Below are 13450 nucleotides of genomic sequence, written 5' to 3'. Positions count from 1 at the left end.
GATCCCTCTGTAGAGCCTTCCTACCCTCAAGCAGGTCAACCCTCCCTCCCAACTTGGTGTTATCCCCAAATTTACTGAGGGTGCACTCGATCCCCTCATCCAAATCATTGATAAAGATATTAAGGAGAACTGGCCCCAATACTGAGCCCTGGGGAACACCTCTTGTGACGGGCTGCCAACTGGATTTAACTCCATTCACCACAACTCTCTGGGCTCATCCATCCAGCCAGTCTTTTACCCAGCGAAGAGTACACTTGTCTAAGCCATGAACCACCAGCTTCTCAAGGAGTATGCTGTGAGAGACAGTGTCAAAGGCCTTGCTGAAGTCTAGTATTACATGCTTTACCTTTCCTCCTCGGAGAGCCAATCTATGGGTGAGACACCTTTCCTCCCCTTCCCCTTCTCCTCCAGGATAATTACAATAGCATTTGAGAATCTTGCAAATTTTGAATATCCTTGGGATGTTGAAACCAGCATGGTCCTATTGCTAGGAACTAGCATGATCCTCAATGTGGTTCAGGTATTGTTTAGGGTTAAACACCTATTTAGAAATACCACCCAGAGATCAACCCCCGTGAGATAGGTACTGCGGGTACTCAGACCCTGGTGGCAGACACTGTGGCCACTCAAACCCCGGCGACAGGCAGTGTAGCTACTCAGACTCTGGCGACAAGCAGTGTGGCTACTCCAACCCCAGCGATGGGTGATGCAGCTGACCCAGAAAATCAACTAGTGCCAGTATCAGTTGCCCCTATACAGAAGAAGAAATATAAAAAAATCAGTTCACATAGTGAGGGATGAAGGTGAACCAGGGTCATCATGGGAACAGGAGGAAGAGGCAGAACCAGAGGTAATCACCTGATCCCTATCCTTGAGTGAGCTGTGGGATATGCAAAAAGATTTCGGCCATCGTATAGGTGAGAACATTATCACCTGGCTGCTCCGATGCTGGGACAATGGGGCTAATAGCTTGGAATTAGAAGGCAGGGAAGCCAAGCAGCTGGGATTGCTTGCCAGGGAAGGGGGCATTGACAAGGCAATTGGAAAATGGACACAAGCCCTCAGCCTCTGGAGGCGACTCCTGTCAAGTGTGAAGGAAAGGTACCCCTTTAAGGAAGATGTTATATGTCAACCAGGCAAGTGGATCACCATGGAGAGAGGTATCCAGTACCTGAGGGAATTAGCAATGCTAGAGATGATTTATTATGACCTGGACAATGCACAATTACCCAGAGATACAGATGAAGTCTAATACACATGACCTGTTTGGTGGAAGTTTGTACAGAATGCACCATCGTCATATGCCAGCTCATTGGCGGTAATGGACTAGAAAGACGAAGAGGGACCAACAGTGGATGAATTGGCTGGCTGACTCCAGCAATACAAAGAAAGTCTCTCTTCCTCCCTCATCTCGGCTGTGGAGAAACTGCCAGACATACTAGCCGAGAAACTGTCCCAAGATTTCCAGAGATTTGAGGATAAGTTCTGCCTCCTACCTGTATGGACCAGTATCTTGGCTATTAGGAATAAGTGTCCCTCTGCTCAAGAGAGGGGAGATAGAAGGTACACACCACAAGGTATCCTGTCGTCTTACCTGCATGACTATGGAGAGGACATGAGGAAGTGGGATGGAAAACCTACCTCGGTCCTAGATGCGCGGGTACGTAAATTGCAAGGAAAAACACAGATGAGGGTTCCTCCAGGAAAAATGCTGCTCCAGTCTCCAGTGGGCCATGTGATCAGTGTGCCAGACAGACTGGAAGGGCAAATCCTACTCCTGATCCTATAAGAAGGAATTCTAATCCATTTTTACAAAAAGTGAGCGGAGAATCCTATGACCAAGATTAGAGGGGCCCTGCCTCCAGCCAGGTGGAAGAGAGGGTCAACCAGGTTTACTGGACTGTGTGGATCTGATGGCCTGGCACATCAGCCCCACAGGAGTACAAGGCTTTAGTAGACACCGGTGCACAATGTACTCTAATGCCATCAAGTTATAAAGGGGCAGAACCCATCTGTATTTCTGGTGTGACAGGGGGATCCCAACAGCTAACTACATTGGAAGCTGAAGTAAGCCTAACTAGGAATGAGTGACAAAAACACCCCATTGTGACTGGCCCAGAGGCTCCATGCATCCTTGGCATAGACTGCCTCAGGAGAGGTTATTTCAAGGACCCAAAGGGGTATCGATGGGCCTTTGGTATAGCTGCCTTGGAGACAGAGGGAATTGAATAGCTGTCCACCTTTCCTGGTCTCTCTCAAGACCCTTCTGTTGTGGGGTTGCTGAGGGTTGAAGAACAACAGGTGCCAGACACTACCACAATGGTGCATTGGCAGTAATATTGCACCAACCGAGACTCCCTGGTTCCCATCCATATGCTGATGCGTTAACTGGAGAGCCAATGGATGATCAGCAAGACTTGCTCACCCTTTAATAGTCCCATATGGCCAGTGTGGCTGTGTGGTGCTTAGTTGCTGGCTGGGGTTAAACCACAACATACCACCACAAATCTAAACCAAATCAAAAGCCTTGTTAGACATTTCTGTAGATAGTTAGGTTCATAAATAAATGATCAAATTTAGAAAAGTAGCAAGATGTTCATATATAGACCAATTTAATTTGTTGGGGTACAGAGCAATGATGCAAATTGGGACATTGATTTAGGCTTGAGATTTTAAAAGTAATGGCTTGGGAGTATAGGGGAATGTGGTGGTTTGACCCTGGCCAACAGCCAAACACCCACCCAGCCTCCTGCTCACTCCCCTCTCCCATGGGAAGGGGGGAAAATCGAAGGAAGGTGAGAAGACTTGTGGATGGAGATAAAGACAGAGATAAGAAAAGCAAGAGATAAGAAAAGCAAAAGAAAGACAAGAAAAGCAAAAGAAAGACAAGAAAAGCAAAAGTAAAAGCTGTGCATGAAGGCAAAGAAAAATAAGGAATTCATTCACCACTTCCCGTTGGCAGGCAGATGTCCAGCTACTTCCTGGAAAGCAGGGCCTCAGCATGCATAATGGTTGCTTGGGAAGACAAACACCATAACGACAAATGTCCCCCCATTCTCCTCTTTTCCCTGAGCTGTTATTGCTGAGCACGATGTCATATGGTATAGAATATCCCTTTGGTCAGTTGGGGTCAGCTGTCCCAGCTATACCCCCTCCCAAACTCTTGCCTGCCTCCAGCCTACTTACTTTGGGGTAGGGAGGGGGGTGGGAAAGAGAGAAGGCATTGATGCTATGCAAGCACTGTTCAGCAATAGCCAAAACATTGGTCTGTTATCAACACTGTTTTAGCCACAAATGCAAAGCACAGCACCACATGGGCTGCTATGAAGAAAATTAACTCCTTCCCAGCCTGACGCAGTACAGGGACGAACATGTAAAACAGGCCATTTTCATGTAAAAAGAAAAGGTTGACAAGAATACTACTCTTTTCATCTTTCACAGGGCCACTGCTGAATGAATTGGCTATTTTCTGGTACATTATGCCATTTCATTAATACTCTTATTTCCATGAAAAGAAAAAAAACACCTTCTTGTCAAAGTGATTACATTGAGTATACTTCAGCAATGGGTTACAACTGAAGTCTATTCTTTTCCCAAACTACAGTTCAGATTCTGGTTGATTTGAGAAGTTTTCATAGTTAGTAACCAAAATAAATGATCACACAAAATGCTGACATAAGCTCTTTTATTTGATAGCATTCCCTATGACTAAACATAGTGAGATAAAAACTGAAGGAAAGAAACTCCCCCATTTCTTGAGAAGGGAACCTTTACGCCCTACTCTGGGATCGAAGATGCATTAGTAAGAGAGAAATTAGGGGACACACTTTTCTCTTGCTGCCCTTTCAGTCTCTTTGCAGAGGGTAAAGCTGGATTTAGATGCTATTATGTTATTGTGATGATTATGACAGTAAGTCCTGGTTTCACCTGGGATGGAGTTAACTGTCTTCCTAGTAGCTGGTACAGTGCATTGTTTTTGAGTTCCGTATGAGAAGAATGTTGATAACACTGATGTTTTCAGTTGTTGCTAAGTAATGTTTAGTCTCAAGTCAAGGACTTTTCAGCTTCTCATGCCCAGCCAGCAAGAAGGCTGGAGAGGCACAAGAAGTTGGCACAGGACACAGCCAGGGCAGCTGACCCAAAGCGGCCAGCGGGGTATTCCATACCATGTGACGTCACGTCTAGTATATAAACTGGGGGGAGTGGGGCTGGGAGAAATCACTGCTCGGGAACTAACTGGGCATCGCTAGGCAGGTGGTGAGCAAATGCATTTTACATCACTTGTATATTCCAACACTTTTATTATTATCATTATTAGTTTCTTCTTTTCCGTTCTATTATACCGTTCTTATCTCAACCCACGGGTTTTGCTTCTTTTCCCGATTTTTTCCCCCATCCCACTGGGTGGGGGGGAATTGAGTGAGCGGCTGCGTGGTGCTTAGTTGCTGGCTGGGGTTAAACCACGACAGTCCATTTTGGCGCCCAATGTGGGGCACGAAGGGTTGAGATAACAACAAACCTGACCAGAGCTTGTTAAAACAGATTTGTTACAAGCATTCATTATATTGGTCTAATAGTCGCTGGTCATTAGATTGATTTATGTGTTCTTAGAGTTGTTGCTCTGGTTTTTAAAGTTCTGTTATGTATCACCTTGCTTGCTGTATATAGTCCCTGTGCTGCTGCTTATCATCTGTGGGAGGTGGATTAAGGTTTTCTCTTTGATGTACTGTGTAATACTGGCTTGTGTTATGATAAAGTTATCTGTTGTGGGACTAATCCGGTATTTGCACTCAGCATTGTCATCACCTCTATACTTTGGGAGCCATCTGTGGGAAACTATTAATCATTACACCCTTTACCTTTCCTCCTTGGTGAGCCAATCTATGGGCGAGACACCTTTCCTCCCCTTCCCCTTCTCTTCCAGTCTAGTTACAATGGAGTTTGAGAATTTTGAAAAATTTGAATACCCTTGTGATGTTGAAACCAGCATAGTCCTATTGCTAGGAATTAGCATGCTTCTGAATGTGGTTCAGCTCTCGTTTAAGGTTAAACAACTATTTAAGAAGATCACCCAGAGATCTGCCCCAAGGCTGGATAATTATGAGTGGCAGGGTGTGTGGGGTAGTATGGGCAAGTACCTAGGACAGTGGGCACCTCCAATGTTTTGGAAATTCACCCCTGAACAAGTGTAGAATCCAGAAGAACTAGTAAAATATTTGGAAAAGGTATGCTGTCACCCTGGCAGCTCCAGAGAGATACAAATCACTGCAACGTGCTGGGCCTGGCCCATGCCTATCGAGCCCTGTTCAACACCACTCAGTAGCCTCAAGAGGAAGAGAAGTTCTCTGGACCTAACAACAAAACGATGAGCACTGCGGTCACACAAACCTCAGCAACAGGCACTGCGGCCCCTCCAGCCCCAGCGACGAGCACAGCAGCTACCCAAACCTTGGCGACAGACGCTGCGGTTATCCGAAACCCAGTGAGCGATACTGCAACTGAACCAGCGGACCAACCTGCACCAGTATCATTTGCCCCCGTACAGAAAAAGAAATGTACAAAAAAATGAGTTCGCTTAGCAAAGGATGAAGGTGAACCAGGGTCATCACAGGAACAGGAGGAGGAGGCAGAAACAGAGGTAATAACCTTGTCCCTATCCTTGAGTGAGCTGTGGGATATGCGAAAAGATTTTGGCCACCGTATAGGTGAGCATATTATCACCTGGCTGTTCCGATGCTGGGATAGTGGGGCTAGTAGCCTGGAATTAGAAGGTAGGGAAGCCAAGCAGCTGGGATCGCTTGCCAGGGAAGGTGGCATTGACAAGGCAATTGGAAAATGGACACAAGCCCTCAGCCTCTGGAGGCAACTCCTGTCAAGTGTGAAGGAAAGGTACCCCTTTAAGGAAGATGTTCTATGTCAATCAGGCAAGTGGACCACCATGGAGAAAGGTATCCAGTACCTGAGGGAATTAGCCATGCTAGAGACGATTCGTCATGACCCGGACAACCCACAATTACCCAAAGATCTAGACAAAGTCCATTGCACATGACCCATGTGGCGGAAGTTTGTACGGAGCGCACCATCGTCCTATGCCAACTCACTGGCAATAACGACCTGGACAGATGAAGAGGCACTGGCGGTGGATGAAATGGCTTACCAATTCTGGCAATATGAAGAAAATCTGTCTTCCTCCCTACCAGCCCATATTTCGGCTATGGAGATGCTGTCCGAGGATTTCCAGCAATTCAAAGAGGATATGTCCTACTCCCCACCTGTAAGGACCAATGTCTCAGCTATTAGGAGTGAGCACTCCTCTGCCCAAGAGAAACAGAATATAGAAGGTACACACCGCGAGGTGCCCTGTGGTTTCACCTATGTGATCATGGAGAGGACATGAGGAAACGGGATGGAAAACCCACCTCAGTCCTAAAGGCACAGGAACGTGAGCTGCGAGGAAAAACCACCACAAAAGGGGATTCTATGAGGAAAAATGCTGCTCCAGTTTCCAAACAGAGTAGAAGGGCTGATATTACTTCTGATCTTCTAGAAGGGACTCCTGAGCCAATTTTACGAGAAGTGAGTACTGGATACTCTGACCAGAATTAGAGGGGCCCTGCCTCCAGCCAGCCAGGTGGAGGAAAGGGATAACCGGGTCTATTGGACTGTGTGGATTCGATGGCCTGGCATGTCAGACCCACAGGAGTATAAAGCTCTAGTAGACACTGGCGCACAGTGCACTCGAATGCCATCAAGTTATAAAGGGGCAGAACCCATTTGTATTTCTGGTGTGACAGGGGGATCCCAACAGCTAATTGTATTGGAGGCTGAAGTAAGCCTAACTGGGAATGAATGGCAGAAACACCCCATTGTGACTGGTCCAGAGGCTCCATGTATCCTTGGCATAGACTATCTCATGAGAGGGTATTTTAAGGACCCAAAGGGGTATTGATGGGCTTTTGGTATAGCTGCCTTGGAGACGGAGGGCACTGAACAGCTGTCTACCCTACCTGGTCTCTCTCAAGACCCTTCGGTTGTGGGGTTGCTGAAGGTTGAAGAACAACAAGTGCCAATTGCTACCATGACGATGCACTGGCGGCAATATCGCACCAACCGAGACTCTCTGATTCCCATCCAGAAGTTGATTCGCCAACTGGAGAGCCAAGGAGTGATCAGCAAAACTCGCTCACCCTTTAATAGTCCCATATGGCCAGTGTGAAAGTCTAATGGGGAGTGGAGACTAACAGTAGACTATTGTGGGCTGAATGAAGTTACGCCACCACTGAGTGCTGCTGTTCCAGATATGCTAGAACTTCAATACGAACTAGAGTCAAAGGCAACCCAGTGGTATGCCACAATTGACATTGCTAATGCATTTTTCTCAATCTTCTGGCAGCAGAGTGTCGTCCACAATTTGCCTTTACTTGGAGGGGTGTCCAGTACACCTGGAATCGATTGCCCCAGGGGTGGAAACACAGCCCCACCATTTGCCATGGACTAATCCAGACTGCACTGGAAAAAGGTGAAGCTCCGGAACACCTGCAATACATTGATGACATCATTGTATGGGGCAACATGGCAGAAGAAGTTTTTGAGAAAAAGAAGAAAATAATCCAAATCCTTCTGAAAGCCGGTTTTGCCATAAAAGAAAGTAAGGTCAAGGGACCTGCACAGAAGATCCAGTTTTTAGGAATAAAATGGCAAGCTGGATGTCGTCAGATCCCCATGGACATGATCAACAAAATAGCAGCTATGTCTCCACCGACTAATAAAAAGGACACACAGGCCTTCTTAGGTGTCGTGGGGTTTTGGAGAATGCATATTCCAAATTACAGTCTGATTGTAAGCCCTCTCCATGAAGTGACCTAGAAGAAGAACTATTTTGAATGGGGCCCTGAACAACAACAAGCCTTTGAACAAATCATATGGGAGATTGTTCATGCAGTAGCCCTTGGGCCAGTCCGGGCAGAACAAGATGTTAAAAATGTGCTATATACTGCAGCCGGAGACAACGGTCTTACCTGGAGCCTCTGGCAGAAAGCACCTGGGGAGACCCGAGGCCGACCCCTGGGGTTTTGGAGTCGGGAATACAGAGGATCTGAGGCTCGCTATACTCCAATTGAAAAAGAGATATTGGCAGCATATGAAGGAGTTTGAGCTGCCTCAGAAGTGGTTGGTACTTGTCCTGTTTTCAGCTGGGATAGAGTTAACTGTCTTCCTAGTAGCTGGTACAGTGCTATGTTTTGAGTTCAGTATGTGAAGAATGTTGATAACACTGATGTTTTCAGTTGTTGCTCAGTAGTGTTTAGACTATAGTCAAGGATTTTTCAGCTTCTCATGCCCAGCCAGGGCACCTGACCCAAAGTGGCCAACAGGGTATTCCATACCATGTGACGTCCCATCTAGTTTAGGAACTGGGAAGTGGGGGGCAGGGATTCGCCGCTCGGGGACTGGCTGGGTGTCGGTCGGCGGGTGGTGAGCAATTGCCCTGCGCATCATTTGTACATTTCAATCCTTTTATTACTACTGTTGTCATTTTATTAGTGTTATCATTATCATTATTAGTTTCTTCTTTTCTGTTCTATTAAACCGTTCTTATCTCAACCCACGGGTTTTACTTCTTTTCCCGATTTTCTCCCCCATCCCACTGGATGGGGGGGAATGAGTGAGCGGCTGCGTGGTGCTTAGTTGCTGGCTGGGGTTAAACCACGACAGCTATGTTTTGAGTTCAGTATGCGAAGAACGTTGATAACGCTGATGTTTTCAGTTGTTGCTAAGTAGTGTTTAGACTAAAGTCAAGGATTTTTCAGCTTCTCAAGCCCATCTAGTTTAGGAACTCAGGAGTGGGGGCGGGGAATCGCCGCTCAGGGACTAACTGGGTGTCAGTCGGCAGGTGGTGAGCAATTGCGCTGTGCATCATTTGTACATTCCAATCCTTCCATTATTGCTGTTGTCATTTTATTAGTGTTATCATTATCATTATTAGTTTCTTCTTTTCTGTTCTATTAAACCGTTCTTATCTCAACCCACGGGTTTTGCTTCTTTTCCCGATTTTCTCCCCCATCCCACTGGGTGGGGGGGGAATGAGTGAGCGGCTGCATGGTGCTTAGTTGCTGGCTGGGGTTAAATCACGCCATTCATTAAAAGGTATTGTCCCTTCATGTCAGGTATGTGATAACACCAAGCCGAATCCCATCTTGCATTATATTGTAATACAAAAGGGGTAATTTCTGGGGAAGCAGGCCAAAAGGGCACTAGATTAGAAGATATATTGTGATAGGAAGGGCAGCCTGTTATTCTCCACCAGGATGGAGAAGGTGGGAATCGTCTGGAATAGGCTTCCTTGAATCCTGTAGGACACGGTGGGCTATGACTAATACCAATTTCGCGACTGACCTCCAATCTCCATCACTTACAAGTTTTGTTTATTAAGTCAGGCCACCCCGTGTCCTGAGGGATCTCATAGAAGGCTGCTTCATCTCGCCACCATCTGCCAGAGGAGGTATAATCACTTCGATATTGGTACTCAAATGGAGCATTTACTAACCCTTTAATGCCATTGCTCATATTATATTTTCCAATATTGAGCCTCATGGGTATGAAACCGAATCTAATCCCCTGCTTGGCAGAAGTAGGAATCTGAATACAGATCCCCTGATCTGTTTTATTCCAGACATGTATGAATCCTTGTATCACTTCCCAAGCTAAATTGGAGGTCCTTTCTCTTTGTCCAGATGCACCAAAGGTAAGAAAGGCAAGGAGGAAGGAGTTCCAAACCATCTTTCCCTGTTATACCATAAGAATATCACAACCAAAATCAAACAAACAATACAGATAATGGCCGACTCATCAATCAAAAACATAAGTCCTGCCGTGTGCTTCTGATAACCTGCAAAATATATACAAAGATAAACAATGATTAGAGGGATGGGATTGGAGGAGATGTCAAGCAGTGCTGCTAGTGGTTGGGATCCATTTGAGAGGCTGAGGTGCACCCTCCAAGGCGCTCATGCAGCTTCTGTAAAACAACCTCATACAGGCCATGTGCAGGATGTGTTACTTATTATAGATGCATGTCGTGGAGGATCCACAGGGGACATCACACACAGACCAATGTGATCCAGTGAAGCCCCCTTTACTACAACTTTCAGCACAGTTATATACCTTATGCGCTTATGCACGCGCCTTATACAATACTCTAATTGGTACAATACCCCGTTTCACGCGGCGCTATCTTATCCTCTATTGGCTGTGCAAGCTTCTTCACGAGGTGTCCAGCGGTTACTTATCTCATTCTTCAGCATCCAGGTGTTGTTTGTCAGGCTCTTCTTATCTTCCTTTTCCCAGCGTACAAGGACACAGCGTCCTTGTCCGCTCCAGCACTTTGTAAACTTATGCTTCGTTCCCAGCTAAAGGCTGGATTGCTCACATGCCCTCGCTCAGCCAAGAAATCCTCAACAATTCCCCCTTTTTGTTTTTGAGCAATCCAGGCTTGCTTAATAACTTGGGATGCCATTTTTTTCTCAACAAGCTAAACAAGGTAAAATTATTACAATAGCTAAAATCACAATAACTACAATAATGCCCATAACTCTTTAAGCCAACCCGTTATCCCTAATGACCCGAACCATGAGGACTATGAGGAAGATGAACCATCCATACATTCTTGTGCCGTCTTGCTCCGCAAGCTCAGCCCAGCAATCGGTAGGTGCCAGCTTTCCGTGGGCGTCCCCACAGAGGTAATGATGGCCTTACCGTACACCAGCCCGATGCTCTTCGGAAAATCCCGGTATTTATACATTTGCAGAGGAACGGGTTTCAGCACACGTGGCCAGCGGGTGCCAAAATCCGCCTCAGTTGCAATCTATGACGCATGCGCTTGCTGGCCAGGCACGCTGCACGAGTCATAGCCATTCTGTCTATTGGCTCATGGGCTTTGTGATGCGGTTGCAATGCACAGAGAATCTTGACCTGTTATGTTAGCCAAGGTGACCTATACATTAGTTTTTGGCTGAGGTGGTATTCATATTGCCGCACCATCTAGGATGTTCCAGATGATGATGGTCGTACAAATCGAGCTGGAGTCCGTTGTGGGCCTGTATCTGTGGAAACACAATCATAATCTCGCTCCCAGGTTATTAATGGAAATGAACCTTCCCATTGCCCTGTTTCTAGATTCTTAACTAAGACCATGACCTTACCTCTAATTTTGGCTTTAGCTAACTTTTACATTTACCCCACACTGTCTTCCCGTAATTACACTACGTTTAATCAAATTATGCTTAACACACTTCTTACCTAATGCAAGTTCTATATACAATAAGGCACGCTGTCCTAAGTCTTCTATAGGTGATAAATCATATACTTCCTTATAATGCCTTAACCAAAAACCTCTCTGAAGGACTCAATGTCCGCTAGTCCTCTAAAGTGTAATACTCTATTAGTCGGAATCTGTCGGATCAGTGGCTCCAGCACCCGCCGGTGCCGTCCCAGTTGCCGTTGGGACGATTCCGGACCCAGCATCAGTGCGAAGCCATGGCTTGACCCACTTGGCTGGGATCCAACAAATGCCTCGATCTGTAAGCAGACACATATACCCTCTCCCAGTAAGCTTTAATTCTGTGGGTCCGCACCATTGCCCGGACTCTGGGTCCTTATACATTACCATGATTCCTGTACTTTGTTGTGTCCTTTCCGCCTGTAAAAGAGCATGATGCACTACCATTGGTGGGTCTTTGTGATCACCTGTCAATCTAAGATAATTTAGCACAAATAAGGCTTTGGCCAATCGTTCCTCTGGGAGTAAGCCCTGGGTTCCCCCCTTTTGTCTTTGCAGCATGCTCTTTAGGGTCTGGTTGGCCCGTTCAACAATAGCCTGTCCTGTGGGAAGATGTGGAATACCTGTACCATGGTGAATTCCCCACAAATTACAAAATCAAGCAAATCGTGTAGAACCATAAGCCGGGCCGTTGTCCGTCTTAATTTCTTTAGGCACACCCAGCACTGCAAAAGAAGCATGAAGATGTCGTTCAACATGTAAGGCCTTTTCTCCAGTTTGTGCCGTGGCCCACATAGCAGCAGGATAGGTATCAATACACACATGCACATAACGCTTTGCACCAAACCACATGACATGGGTGACATCCATCTGCCACAACTGCAATGGCAAGAGACCTCGTGGGTTAACCCCGCAGCCCAGGCCCAGCCCCTCCTTTTGACAATCGGGGCATGCTTTAACGATGCCTTGGGCATCAGTGAGTGGTAAGTCAAATTGCTTTGCTAACATCCTAGCGGGTTGGTGCAAGAACGCATGTGATTGCCGTGCTTGTTGAAAACGATTCCCTGGAGGAGGCTCCCATGCCGCTGCAACCAATTGGTCAGCTCTTTCATTTCCCTCTGACAAACCTAGTAATTTTTGATGACTTCTTATATGTGTTATAAAATACTCTACACTCTGAGAGTTCAAGCAGCGTAGTAATGACAAAAACAACATGCCCAATCTTTTGCTTGTGACCTCCTTTACCATTGCTCTTTCCATCCTTTGTACCACCCCAACTACATAAAGAGAATCGGATATGATATTCAGCGGCTCCTTAGCCCAATGCTGCAGTGCTCAAATCACCGCTTTTAATTCTAACATCTGTAAGGAATCCCCAGGCTCTCCCTTTTCAACATGCTCACACCACCGATCGTTAGCATCTTTCCACGTACAGATGGCCATACCTGTCTTTTTCCCAGCGTCAGTAAACACTGTTACCCCGTGTACAGGTGTTTCCGACCTCCATGGTTTTTGCTCAAAGGTTTGCTGTTCCAATAGTGACCACAACTTATGCTTTGGATATTGATTACTTATCGTACCTCCAAACCCTGCTAATGCCACTTGTAGCGCTACAGAATGCCGAATTCCTCATTCCAAATACCATTTTACCAGAGGTATCAGTAACATTTCTGGTTCCGTCCCTGCAATCTCTACAATCCTCGTTCTTCCCCTAATGATCAGTTGTGCAAATAATTCCAATCGGGTTACAATAGATTTGTCCGGTCGCATGGCCAAGAAGACCCATTCCAGAATTCTCAAGGGATCTGAGCGCTTTGTGTCCCACTGACAAATTACCGCATAAGGGTGTTGTCTCTGAGAGTCCCCTGTATTAATGATCATCAATATTATCGGTAAATCCTCATTACATCTGGATGCAAATCTAAATGCAATTTTCTTTGATATATATTCGAAGGCTCTTTGCTGTTCTCCTGTCATTTCCCGTTTCTCGTCTGCGCATGCGCTCATACCCAGGAGTTCTACCAAACGGGCCATATCGTCATTAGTGATACCGCAAAGACTCCACAGCCACTGGATATCTCCCACAAGCTTCTGGACATCATGCACCGTTGAAATTTCTGATGTTATTTGAACCTTCTGAGGTTTAACATTGCTAGCATCTATGTGCCACCCCAA

The 13450-nt window shown here is 46.1% G+C and overlaps 1 long non-coding RNA gene across 1 annotated transcript in view; it reads right to left on the bottom strand.

Moving 5' to 3' along the window:
- LOC138683451 (uncharacterized) overlaps positions 1 to 13450 on the bottom strand; it is a 213791-nt gene that overhangs the window by 56877 nt on the left and 143464 nt on the right. Inside the window, exon 2 of the long non-coding RNA XR_011322978.1 lies at positions 10390 to 10492. This is a non-coding gene — a long non-coding RNA (uncharacterized lncRNA). The remainder of the gene's footprint in view (positions 1 to 10389; positions 10493 to 13450) is intronic.

This window comes from Haliaeetus albicilla, chromosome W, assembly GCF_947461875.1.
Source record: "Haliaeetus albicilla chromosome W, bHalAlb1.1, whole genome shotgun sequence".
NCBI classification, from domain to species: domain Eukaryota; kingdom Metazoa; phylum Chordata; class Aves; order Accipitriformes; family Accipitridae; genus Haliaeetus; species Haliaeetus albicilla.
This window is presented reverse-complemented; position numbering and strand designations above follow the sequence as displayed.